Raw genomic sequence first — 14,416 nt, forward strand, 5'->3', positions numbered from 1 at the left:
GAGGTACGGTGCTGGAAGAACTCCTTGATGTTTATTAGTGAGTAATACAAAACAAACGTTTTGTATTCATTAGCTTTCCAGTGTTTGCGTGTAGTTATAGATCTCGGAAGCCGTCGTACTTCTTTGGAACAACGATGTTCTTGATTAGACTGTCATAAATTGTTTGTTTGGAAGGCTGTCCAATGTGCTATGGGCTTTCGTGGCTACTGCTGTCAAACCAAAGAGATAAAAGTTGACGTGCCACTCCAAATAAAGCACTATGTAAAAAGTGAGGAACAAAACCATTAACCATGTCAAAGTGACTAACCTTTAAAAGCATACTTTGCCCTTTCACACCCATTATTGCAGTTTTCTTTTCTAAAGCTTTTAATGCCCACAAATGGGGAAAAAGAATTTATTATTCTTTGCACTTTTCACATCTCTTGGCACATAGCATGAGCACTTTTTAATCACTTCACACATGTCACTTGGGCCAAAGTAAAATGAGCACTCCCAACAAAAGTAATGGTGTACAAAACTTTGGTGATAGAACATTTTATAAAAGAGGTACTTTGTTTTAGGTACAACATTTGGTAAATGCAAGTTCATAATTTTCAGAAAGTCACTTAATGCTTCATCTTTCAGTTGGTGTTTCATGACAAATGACATCAAAAGAACAAGAGACTGATTGTGCGTCAAAACTGCATCTTTGTATACAGGATGGTTTCTGCCACTCTCAAAACCATAATTTTGCTCTTCACCACACCTTGTACTACCAAGGGAATCATCCACGTCATCACTAAAATCATTTGCAAGTTCAGCAGTTTCTTCAAAATGATCAGTACTTTCTTCCGAAACATCATCCGGCATGTCAGTGTCAGAGAAATGTAGAGCATAATGGATAATCGGGAAAAAGTAAAAAAATAGAAGACTGGCTGCTCCATCACTACAAGACCAGTACGTTTAACACTTGTGAGCAACAACAACTGTCATTCATAAAAGGTCCAACAATGCGACTCATGATTGACCCAAATGTAAGACCTAAGCACACCATACGCCAATCCCAGTCCCTCCACACTGGCAGGACGAAGTGAAATCTGGCCTTAACCAAGACGTGGCCCTCGGCGTGATTGAACCCGTCCCAATCGGCGAGCCTGTCACCTGGTGCCACAGGATGGTCATCTGTGCAAAAAAGTACGGTAAACCACGACGAGCTGTTGACCTACAGGCACTAAAGGCAAATGTTACTAAGGAGACCCACCACACCCAGAGCCCTTTTCACCAGGCCCACTCTGTCCCCAGTGGCAAAAAGAAATCAGTATTCGACTGCTGGAACGGTTATCACAGCGTTCCCTTCACCCAGACGACAGACACCTCGCCATCTTTATCACTCCCTGGGGTCGCTATCGGTATAAGTCAGCGCCACAAGGGTACATTGCCTCGGGGGACGGTTACTCACGCCGATTCGATGAGATTGTATCACACCTTCCAAACAAAACCAAATGCATAGACGAAATACATTTCATAATACACTAAATACACGAAACTGTCAACGATGGTATTTTCAAATCAGCGAATTTATGTGGATGGCTGCTTATGAGACAATATTTCGAGCTGTTACCAATGGTTTTTACATAAATGCACCTATAAGATCCTCGCTATATTTAGTCAGTTTATAAATGATTATTTGCTTTTCGATTTATCTATATTGTTCTCGTAAAAATCTTAATGGTTTTTATTGATGCTACTGATTTTAGGTTTGATTTTTCAATGTGACATTGGTCATTACTATGCAATGAATACAAATACACTAAATTTGCCATCTGTCTCAAATACACCATGTGCTTGGGGGCACAGAGGTACAGTTTTCACAGCTTGTGGTGTTGACTTGCAAAGAGCGAAAGCCGTAATTGTCTTCTGATCAATTTTTACGACTCCCTGCGATATTTTTAGCAGTTGAGAAACCTCATGGCAAAGAGAATGCCTTTAAATCTTCTCTTAAGCAAGGTATAGGACTGCAAGATTCAATGAATGCTTGGACAAAATTGAAGTCTACTTTCTAAATTGATTATCGTGTCATTAATCTTACCCTACCACATCATGTTTCGTTATTTTGCATAACGACATTAAAACAAATGCCCAAATAACGTTTAGCAAATGCCCAAATTCTAAAGAGAAATTTTGTAAAACTTTATTTTTTAACTTCAGCTTTGCTTCTGTATATCCGTAGATTTAGGGAAGCACAAAAAATTAACTTGTCAACTTTTGAAACTTAAATTTGCTTTTATTACTTTTATCAGAAGCATTCTTTCTCTTCTCTCCAGTTTGTATCGTCTTAATAATATGGCTTTACATATTCATAGACATTGCCAAATTTTGCAGGACATATTTAATAAACAATCCCACACAATATTCGTAAAACCATGATTTGCCATAAAAACGTCGTGAAAAAATATCGTTATCAACTTATCAATAAACCGTCGGTCGAAAACGTTAGGCTAGAATTTTATTGGACCACTACATGACTTAGAAATGCTATGGAATTTATCGAGTAAACTCAAAATAGATTACTTTTGGTTGCATTCGTGTATTTCTGTTTGTGTTGTGCTTCTGCGCATGCATAAAATAACCTTTTATAAAGTTAAGTAATGGAAGCTGTTGTTTTTATGCAGTAAACGACCGTTGCATGTTGAAATTTAGCAAACATGAAAGGACATTTGAAAACGTGAGACTCTATCGTTAGAAATTAGACTTTAAATTCGTATTGGTGAAACATAGTGTGTCTTTGTCGTAGACTCGTAGTGCAACACTTTGTTAGTAACCAATGATAATTCAGGGTTACGCATTAGCAACAATGAGATGGATGTTAGTAACGTTAGTAACGTCAAGTTTTGAAAAAGTAACAAATGTTTAATTTATGCACGCCGCATGATCAATTACAAACGTGTAATGAATGAGTTAGTGGTCAAGAATACTTGTATAAGAGTTTGTGTGCACTTTGTTTACCAGAAGCAATCTCAACTTGAAGGGGTAAAATGCCAACGACAAACAACATGGTACATGTGCCATTTCTTTAAGCCTTGACAAATCCTTAAATCGAAACCTCACTAAAATTGCAATGTCAACATAGTTCTAACTTTCAAAAACAAAAAGAAATAACTTTTCTGAAGTTCTTGACATGTTTAGAAGGTTCACTTTAGGGATAGTCATGGGAGGAAAAACTTTGCATAACATCAATATTTACTGAGAGAATTACTATGTACCATCTCTGGTCAAATGTAAAGTTTGCATAAATTAACCAATATTCTTGGCAGAGATTGAATTTTCATATTTTCAAAAAAAATCACATGAGTTGAAAAGGAACATTTAACCACAGTATAGAGAATATACAGTAGAGCCACTCCATTGAATTTTTCGTGCCACGCATATCTTATTACGCATGTGATTACCATAGTGGCAGCCAGTAATTTGCATTGTGTGACCAATAGGATTGACGATATGGCAAACGGCAGCCAGTAAACTAAGAGCCTGTTCACATGAACACGGTAACAGGAATTTAGCAAGGCGTAAAATGTTTTAAGTCATTGAAAAGAGTTAAAGCTTTAAGCGCAAAATTTACAAAGGTTTTGTGAATTTCCAAAGTCATAGTACAGGGAAATTGCTCAAATAACATTTTTGTTGTGAAGGATTTAATTTTTTCCATTTGCCAAAATGTCTTAACGCTTCCATGAATCCCGTCTACTGGGCTCGTGCGAAGAGCCCCTTATTAAATATACAGCAGCCAGTTGCACAGCAAAGTGGCCCTACCGTATATTCCTATACTGTGATTTAACTCACTCTAAGCATTCATTTTTTGAAATCGTAAATGCGCTCTGTGGATCTTTTAAATTTGCCAACTGAGACTCAACTACAATGTGTTTTCATGTGTTTACATCTGAGATAAGCATTATCTTATTTTCATTACATTCTTTACTCTTGTGTCTGCAGTGTTTTTTTATCATAAGTTATTATAATTCCGTGTAGTTGGAGTTTGAAAATTATTCATAATTTACAATGGTTTGTTAAATAACAAAGGATTTTCATAATATGAAATGACTTATGCAATAATCTATTTGTATGGAATTTTGATTAATGAAATAAAAGAAAAATTTGCATTTTCAAAAATCGTGTCTTTCGCATTAACATTCAAATCCTGTCTTAGATAGATGATCCTCAACTCCTGAGTTAAAACTTGTGAAACTTTATTACATTTAGCACTAGTTCTTTGGAGTTTGACTAATCTCAATGTTATTATGTACTCTGTATGCGGTACTTATTTATATATTTTTATTTCTATAACAATTGTTTTTAGTCAATGATGTATACTTATTTATATAGCTGAGATGTTCTACATAGACACACTATAGAAGAACATACATTAGAGCCACTCTATTCAAATTTTTCGTGCTACACATATCTTATTACGTATGTGTTCACCATCGTGGCAGCGAGTCAATTGCTTTTTTTGACGAATAGGAATGATGAAATGGCAAACGGCAGCCAGTAATCTAATTAAATATACAGCACACGAAGTGGACCTACTGTATTTTCCCTTTATTGTGACATAGATGTTATTAATGTTTCATAATACTCAGGGACGCCGGAACGGCAAAAGGGCAGGAGGGGCAAGCCTTTGTGGAAGGGCTTATTAGTGAAATATACTAAACATAATCTAATAGTAATAAACAGCAAAGAGATGTGCTACATGCAATACACTGTACAGAAGCACATGTCCGCAGTGTTGGTCGATGAATATTAACGATAATATAAATATCAAACGATGTAACGTCACTAATTTACAATTTGTCATGTATTGTATTTTCCAAAATATTTAATTCTTCTTTCATTTCTCTGTGAAAACTCTTTAACAATTACGTCTATTTCCACCATATCCATGTGTTGCTTCTGAATGTTGGAGAACATAATATCATTCAGATGATTTCCTTCAGTGTTTGACCGCAGCCATGTTTTGAGACGACGCATTACGCTGAATGTGCGTTCGCACGAGGCAGATGAGAGTGGCACTGTGTAGTATAGTATAATTAGTTTGTGGATCTCTGAGCACCTTTTCTTTGCTGACGGCATGGCATTGAATATCTCTGCTATTGTTGAAATACGCGTGACTTCTGTTATTTTTTTCTTCTGATCCGCGTTGTAAAGCCCAAGAGCTGAGATGATTGCATCAATGGCTTGGTAGTACAAGCTTCGCATTGGTGTTATATTCGCACTGTTGTAACCTGAGGCATCTGTGACGTGAAGGCTTTCTTTTATTAACATTTCTTCATTATTCATCCATCTTGGAACTTTTCTTAGTCAAGTGCGAGTGCCAACATTTTCACTAGATTCCAGTGGAAAGGACATCATAACACGAAAAACTTTCTTAGCGTCATCAAGTGTACGCTCAAACTCTTCTTCGCTTCTCATGTCATGAAGACGTTGCAGGACATGCCTTATTGAAAATAGAGCGTGCTAAGCTGAAATATCAACCGCTTGGAGCTCTTTAGAAAGCTTCTCGAGTAAAGCCAATAGCTTTCTTGTTACGTTTAAATTAAAGATGACGATTAAGGAAGACCGTTGTCGCCTTAATATTACTCTAATCTTTGCTTATGTGTCTGCCAAAATGCTAGGATCTTCCTGCAATTTTTCAAGGGTTTTCATGTAGTTCAGACGATTTCTCGAAGATGACGTCAGCAGCCTTTACTCTTGTTGTCCATCTCGTTGTAGAAAGACTTTGGAGTCGTAGAACTTTGTAATCGTTTGTTCCTGTTTCATTTCTAAAATCTGCCTGTATTTCTTCGAACAATAAAATACGTTTTGGATGGGCACCTACGATTGCATACAGGGATTGGCATAAATCCAGTGATGTAGACAATAAATTAGATTGCTTAGCTGCATCCTGTATAAAAAGTTCAATGCAGTGACTGAAACAATGAATATAAATTGCGTTTGGTGCAATATCTTCCTTGAGCTTTCTTGCCAGGGATTTCATTGCTGAAGCCCCATCAAAGCCCATAGCTGCCATTTTGTGACCTTCCATGCCACATCTGAGAAGGATATCTTTGGTGTAGTGCAGTAATGCATCAATTGAAAGTTCTTGCAAATATTCATAAATTCCAACAAAACCTCCGATACTTCGTAATTATCATCACAGGTCCTTACGGAGAAAGACAACTGTTCCTTTTTTAGATACGTCTGATGAATCGTCAGCTAGAATTGAAAATGATTCTCTCACTAGAATTTTATCAATCAAATGTCTTTAATGCAATGTCTAATCTAAATGAGCATCTAATAAAATCATCTGTTTCTGTTCGTCCAGGATGTCGTGTGTAGTTACGTATCGGTTCTTGTCAAGTAAAAGTTTTAGTGGCTTGTCGTTAAAAGCTTTATCAAGATTCAAATGGTGAATATTAGATTCAAAATCCGTTCTACCTCTTATCGCTATACCTTGGCGTAAGAGGGTTTTTAATGTTTGAAATTAACCCTTTCCTCCTCAACTGCTGCGTTTCAAGAGAAAGCGAACTGCAGGCTATACTAATAGACAATTGCCCTTTGTCTGATGTGGCATAAGCTTCTTTATGAGCGTAATTGTTTTCATGTTCGTTGAATTTCTCACACCTTTTTTACAGTTATCAAATCCAACTTCATAACAGTGGCGTGCGATCATGCAAGCGTAGGCAAGCGCCGCTTGCCTAAGCATTTTACCGAACAAAAATTTTTTGGATCAATCTCTGAGCAAAATCAGTTTAAATTTTTCTGTTCTAAACAATGTCAATGTAATCTTTTGTCTAAATTGTCTTTGCAGTTGAAATGCTTGCTATTTATACGCGATTTACTGTCGTGATTTTCGGTTTCACTTTGCTACACTTGTAAGATGAGTCAAGTGTATTAAATTAAGTGGATTAAATTAATTATTTATTAACCAAGGCAAGCGCGCTTGCCTTCGGAGCTCAATTTGACATTTGCGCATGCGTTAATCTAGATTTGGAGGCTTCTTATTCGAGGAATATCGAGAAAAGGCAAGCGGCGCTTCTAAGGGCGCCGCTTGATAGCGATTGGTCAACAGTCTTGTACGCTCGCAATTTTAAACACATATCAGCGCACGAATAATATTCGTATATTCAACACATTGGACATCCGAATTATTCACGCCGTTAATGTTATCGTTTATTAAAAGATGACTGAGAGCGAAAGGTAATGTTCTGATTTCTAATTCAAAGTAGTAGTAGATTTCTAATTTATGTATGTAGAAGATATTATCTGTAGCATGTTATACTTTAGCGTTATATAAGTCTTGCGTATGAGCTCTGAACGTGATTTCAATGTACTAGAACGCTATTAAATTTTGTGATTATTTTATTCACTAGCAAAGAAGTTATTTACAACAGTCGTGAGTATTCTATATGTTAGAATTTATTTACAGGCTTTTTATATATTTTGATAAACAAGGTGCAGTTATTACACAGCGGATAATGTACTTGAAATTTGAGTAGTTTTACGTAATTATAAAGTTAAGTGCGTAAGTTTAAGTAGCGCGTTTTTTCAATACTGTTTCAGTCATGACAGATACATTTTTTCGACAAAGTACTCCTAGAAATCGCGGGAAATGCGCTCCAGTATCCTTCAAAATCCAAAAATTTTCTGGGGGAGCATGCCCCCAGAACCCCTAGATAGCTTCGCGGCATGCCGCGAACCTCACCCCCAGCGCTTGCCTATTAAATTCGGTCACCGCACGCCACTGCTTCATAACTGCCAAACACTCCCTTTATCTTAGAGTGAGTAGAACAAATTTCGCAAAAAGCCTTATTTTTCTCGATTGTACACTAGCCACTCATAATTTCGTAACCACTGACCTTGAAATATCGACCATGCGTCACACTACTTTCCTTGTCTTCACTTGTAAAGTCTTTCTCATGTTTTACCCATGTCGTTTTCACGCATATCTTTTCTGATTCACCAATCAGACTTTTCGGTTTGGATCATTTTCGTGACTCACAGTCTGAGGCTTTTTCAGTATTGACAGTTATTACAGTGTCAATTCCGCTTGTTGAAGCAGAATCAAAATCATGGCCTGTGTTTCCTTTGGCAAACAGCGATGTTATTTTAGATTGACCCGGTATAGCAGCTGCTTTCGCTAATGCTTTTGCTGAATCTTTTTTATATCTTTCTGCTCTTGGCATTGCGAAAAAGCGATAAGATGCAAAAAATATCCCTTTCAAAGTCATCAGTGTTTAGGTGACTGAGCCATTTATGCCAGCAGATGTTTACCATTAAAAATATCTTTACTATACGTCATGTTCCTGGCACTTTTGGGATTTAATAATAATGAAAGGAATTTGCAAAGGTATTGTGATTTTTAGTTGTTTACATTTAAAAAATGACGTTTCACGGCTGTCGAGGAATCCGCTACTCAGCTGGTTCACTAACACTCTTCGTTTTGAACCTTTTATTTTACAAGCCAAACAATCTACAAGTACATCACTGGAGTATTCTTACGCTATCTATTAGACTTAGTTATTTAGATGTTATTTATACTATCGGTAATTACATAAGTCGAGCTTTCCTTTACGTATTTAGCACTACTCACTCTTTCATTGCGTTTCAAGTTCTCACGCGTTGCAACAAAAAAGAAGAACTAACTGAACAAACAAAGAACTTACAAAACGTACTTAAAACAAAAAACAAAGAAATGTTAAAAGAAAACTAACATAGTTACGACAATTTTATTGCTAAGCTAAAAAGAATGCAATATCCCAAAACGGTTAAGTAGTCTTTATCTTGGATCAAAAACAATAAATATTCAACCTGTAGGGCACTTTTGCCTCCCTGCCCATCTCCAGAAAAGGCAAGGGGGCCGTTGCTCCCCTTGCCCCCCCAGTTCCGGCGTCCCTGTTTATAGACATGTACTGGTCTAATGTCTTCGCCTGATTTCATAACGACAATTTTGCTTCTACTTTAGATCCGCATTTGAAACAAAACCTGTCCGTAAAACTCAGTTTATTTCCACAAGAAGGGCAAAATGCCGCTCTTTTTCCCACATTTTCTTACGGAAATGACATGTCTTAAAAGTTTAGTGATTAATACTTCATGTTGGACAACAATTAGGTGTCTAAATTCTGATTAGAAAATATTTGCGGATTTGAAAAATCTTTTCGGATTTTCAAAGTATTTCCGATTTAGAAATATGTTTTTAGATTTTCGATATAATTAAGGACTGGAAATATATTTTTGGATTTAAAAAACATTTTGCGATTAAAAATATATTTTCATGGTGGCCCTTCACGGCTTCCGTACAAAATACCTAGAAAACGGTAATAAAATTCAACAGAAACAATAAAAATCATAAGGCCGTATCTTTGCTTTACATAACAATGAACTTTTAATGTTTAAAATTAAGCTGTAGAAAATTCTTTGCCACCAGAGGCGTAACTAGAACGTTAATTGGGGGTGTATATTCATATATTCAGTTGTGCCATACTGATTTCTTTGGAAATTTAAATTACTTTCAAAAGAAATTAGTAGGGCACAACGGAATATATCAATATGCACCCCCGCAATTAACGTTCTAGTTACGCCTCTGTTTGCCACGTATCAACTCAAACGGCGCAAACATTTGACGCTTAACTTTTCGGAACGTTAAATTTATCTGAAAGATTGAATGTTCAAAGTTCGAACTGTCGACCAGTAAAAGGTTTGTAAGACAAAACATAAAGAATTATAATGTGCGATTACGACGTGTAAATGTGCCCATGGAAACTTATAATTCTGTAATTGTAGATTAATCAAAGTCAAACAAAGTTACAATTCCAAACAACAACAATTTGCTTACCAAAAACGAATCATTGCGATCTTAAACAAGGTATGTTTACGTTGATGTGTTCGTTTATAAGGAAGTTAAAATGATTGTTATAGTAACTATTAGTCGTTGGTCCACAAGGTCTGTTTGTAAAATATGTGTTATTTCATTTTTCACCTAATGGCTTGTGTTATTATTGAAGGAAGTTTATGACTCAATTTTTACTTTAAAATTGCAAATGGACTCGTGCATGTCATCATCTAAGCCGTTTTAGAAGTAGAAATATTGATCAGAAAGTGTGTTTATCTTTGTCATAAGCTAGTATCGCTTGTTCAATTCTGTTGGTCCACATTTTAAATGCGGCCAAAGAATTTTGCTAAACTTTGTAAGCTTGCTGCAATTGTCTTTCGTCGATGCTAAGCTGTTGACTCTAAGGTTGATATATGAAAATTCAAGCATAGATGCTCGTCATTTGGCCATTTTCTACATTAGACAATTTGTATCTCTTCTTTCATATTATACTCACTCCGGAAATCTTGGCATGTCTATTGCAAATGATTTCTAACAATCTCTAACCTTTGTTAAAAAAAACTAGACATTAGTGTAGCAATTTTCTTCTTTGCGCGTTAGCACAAAGCAGTTATGCGTCTGCCAATTCGTTTTCGGGACTGTATACTATCCTACTGTATGCGCAGTCGACACACAATTCTCAATTTTACGCAATATAACTATTCTGTATCACAGATAATCGTAAACATTTCAAGCTTTTACATTCACAGCCAGCGACAGAAGAACCCTGACTTTAAACGTGTCACAACTAATAAAATATTAACATAAGTTCCTATTTCCGTTCTTACATAAGTTCCTAATATCAAATAACAATTATCAATTACTTATTTACACAAGTTCCGACACACACCCAGCTTTGAGCCTTTAGGGTCAAACAAAACTTTTGTTCGCCAACTTGCATCCACAGCTGCCGCCCTTGTGGGTCTCCTATGACTTTCTACACTGCTACCCTTTTCTGAAACTTCTCCTCTCTCACTACTTTCTTGTTTCTCTATTTCTACACATCTGTCTTTACTTACCTTTGCATTCATCTCTAGTGGATACAGTTTCTGAAGAGGCCTGTTTATGTGCAGTGGCTTTCCCTTGCTAACAACTTTGACTTCCACTCCTCTGACTATATTTATCTTTTCCCTTGATCAATCTCTCTATTCTCTCTATTTTGCAAAATCTGCTTTTCAAACTTTCCTCAAACACAAGAACTATATCACCTAATTATTGTTAAGTATTCATTCCTCCACTTGGACCAAATATGTTTTCTCAATCTCGCTAAATGCCAAAACTTAAGCTTGACTCTCTCTCTAAATCTTCCATCCACCTCTCCCAACGTGTTTTCTTGTCACCTTCCAGCTCATTATCCCATTCAGAATTATAATCACCATTTGTAAACTGATATGTATGTGGTCGCGTTCTTTATATTAAATTTCTCATCTTTTGTTAGGTATGCGACATGTAAAGGACTAAAGCAAGCTTAAATTGGACAATAATGTCGTCAGATATGAAGTCTTACTTCTAAAACAAAGGTAATTTTACAAAAGTAAAGCAAGATTTATATTCACATTACCGATCTAACAAATTAGCTAAAGAAACATCTAGATGAAGTATGAATAAACATGCATGAGAAATCATATCTCAGTTGATATACCAACTTTTTAACTATTGACCATAAGCTGCATGGTAGGGAAAAACAGTAAAACGTATTCAAAAGTATGCGGAGGAAGAATAGCATGATTGTATTTTCTACATGTAGGACGCTGACTTTTCTTTACTTACCTTTGCATCCAACTCTAGTGGATACAGTTTCTGAAGAGGCCTTCTTATGTGCAGTGGCCTTCCCTTACTAACAACTTTGAATTCCGCTTCTCTGACTATATTATCTTCTCCCTTGATCAATCTCTCAATTCTTGCTATTTTCCAAAATCCTCTTTTCAAACTTTCCTTAAACACAAGAACTACATCACCTACTTTCGGACACAAACTACCCTTTACTTTTCCACTCTTATGACACTACCTTAAACGTGTTAAGTATTCCTTCCTCCACCTGGACCAAAAATGCTTTCTCAATTTTGCTAAATACCTAAACCTACGCTTGACCTCTCCTGCATCTTTTTCATTAATAGTATGCAGAATTCTTTCGTCTGGAATAGATGTTCACCAATGCTACCATTCTTTCAAAAACTCCACCCCACCAGGGTGTCCTCGCCAAATTAAATTTCCATATCAACCGATTACCTTCTAATTATGATTTTGCTTCCTTAATTTCATAAATCCCCTTCAACGCTTTCTCAGTTGCTTTAAATGTTTTGGCGTTGTCTGAAACTATTAGCGAGGGTGCTCCCATTCTAGCAGTAAATCTTCGCATACAATTCAAAAAACAACGTGCACTTAAACTATCAACTAAATCAAGACAAATTGCACAGCAGGAAATAATGCGATAGATACTTTTACCATCTGTTCACCTTCTTTTGCAAACAATGGACCTGCTTTAGAAAAGGGTGGGGAATATTGAACTCTAAAATCTGGTAAATCCGATTGGATTGGTGTTTTATAAGCCTCTCCTTTATGTTTTCTACACATCATGCAATTTCCTATCACCTTCTTCACGATCTGTCTACCTACTAAGGTCGCTCTTACCCTACTATGATGAACCTTCCTGCGGAAATTTTTAATAATTAATTCGGTTAAGTGATGATCCTTTACAGCAATAAAATTGGTTCTTTAGCTTCTAGCTCTAAATCTGAATTGCCAAGTCTTCCTTTACATCTAACTATCCCATCACGCTCTACTATGTTTAATTGTCTAACCATTTGCTCATATCACTACGTTCCATTAACTTTTTCTGAGCAATACTAATCAACGCTCATTCTGCCACTATCAGCTCTGACACTTCCAATGTTTCAGTTCTCTTTGGCCCTTGCTTAACTTTTGCCTTCAAATCGCCAAACGATAGCCATGACTCTTATTAGTCTCTTTAGATTACTAAATTTGCCATATTTTGTCACACAATCTTTATCTACCACCTGTGTGTTAGCCAATACTGTCTTTTCAACTTCCGCAAGACTTTCCTTTGTAGTAGTTTTAACCTCTTTTGGCATTGGCCAATCACACTGGGGACCTGACAGCCACTTCAGTCCTTTCCACCAAAGTTCACTTTTCTTCAATTGTGATGCTGTAACTCCACTTGAACCCATGTCCGCAGAATTGTCTACACCCGGACAATGTTTCATATTATCCTTCCTGCTCAATCTTAAAATCTTGTTAACTCTATGGCACACAAACTGTTTCCATTCTCCCCTATTACCTATCCACCACAATGCAGTCATACTGTCCAACCAATAGTATGTACCATTAAATTGAACGTAACCTTCTAAGGCCAACTTCACTGTATCCATCAACTGTGCTAATATTCCAGCGGACATCACTTCTAGTCTAGGAATTGTCTGCAATTTTGATGGCGCTATCTTTGTTTTCGACGTAAGCAACTCTACGTGGTAGGCACCGTTTAGCTCTTTCACAAAATATGCCGCACAGTTTGCCTTTTGGCTGGCATCTGCGTACCCATGCAAGTAACACTTTACCTTACCAAGTAAATTACCATACACACATCTCGCCACAACTAAATCCCTGACTCTCTCAAAATCTTCTATCAACCTCTCACAACGTTTTTTCTTGTCACCTTCCAACTCATTATCCCATTCAGCTTTCTCAATACATAGCTCCTGAAACAATAACTTAGAACAAACTGCAACTGGACTTATAATAACTAAGGGATCAAATAATCCTGCAAGTATACTTAGTATATTTCGTTTACTTGGAATGATTGCCTTTGCTCTTTCAGCCAATTTCCAGAGGCTAAACACAAAGCGATCCGACTTACACTCCCATCCCAAACCTTGTACTTTCTCAAAACTTCCACTGATACTCTTTTCCCCAGCTAATGCTTTGGCATAAGTTTGCTCATCAACCACTTTCGAATTACTAAATTCTGCCCTTCTTTCCTCTAAAATGCTTCTTTCTCTTTTTTCTATTTCTTTCAAAACATTCTAATCGTTACTTAACCACTTCCTAAGCCTAAATCCTCTCGCAGCCAATCGCTCACATGCTGACTCATAGAACCTCATTGCTTTCTTCTGTAGATTGTTCACGGGACACTAGATCATCGATATAAAAGCTATCTTTAAGCTTGGTGACAAATTTCTTGTCTATCTCTATGAATGAATCTAAATGATTCAGCAGTGCTGCATTCAACAAAAATGAAAAGCAGTTAACCCCAAACACTACTCTAAAAAATCGATATTCTAAAAGTCTCACTCTTTCATTGTTTATGTCATCAACCCATAAAAATATTAGGCAATCCCTGTCCAAAGTATCAACATCTATATTCAAAAATGCCTTTTCAATATCTGCCACTAAAGCGACTCTCTTCTCTCTAAACCTTATCAAAATATGAAAGAGCAATGGTGCTAATTTGGGTCACAAATGCAAGCAGTCATTGAGCAAGGAAGCATTGAGTGACTCTTTATATGACGCAACATAAAC

Source organism: Xenia sp. Carnegie-2017, unplaced genomic scaffold, assembly GCF_021976095.1.
Source record: "Xenia sp. Carnegie-2017 unplaced genomic scaffold, XeniaSp_v1 HiC_scaffold_23, whole genome shotgun sequence".
Lineage (NCBI taxonomy): Eukaryota > Metazoa > Cnidaria > Anthozoa > Malacalcyonacea > Xeniidae > Xenia > Xenia sp. Carnegie-2017.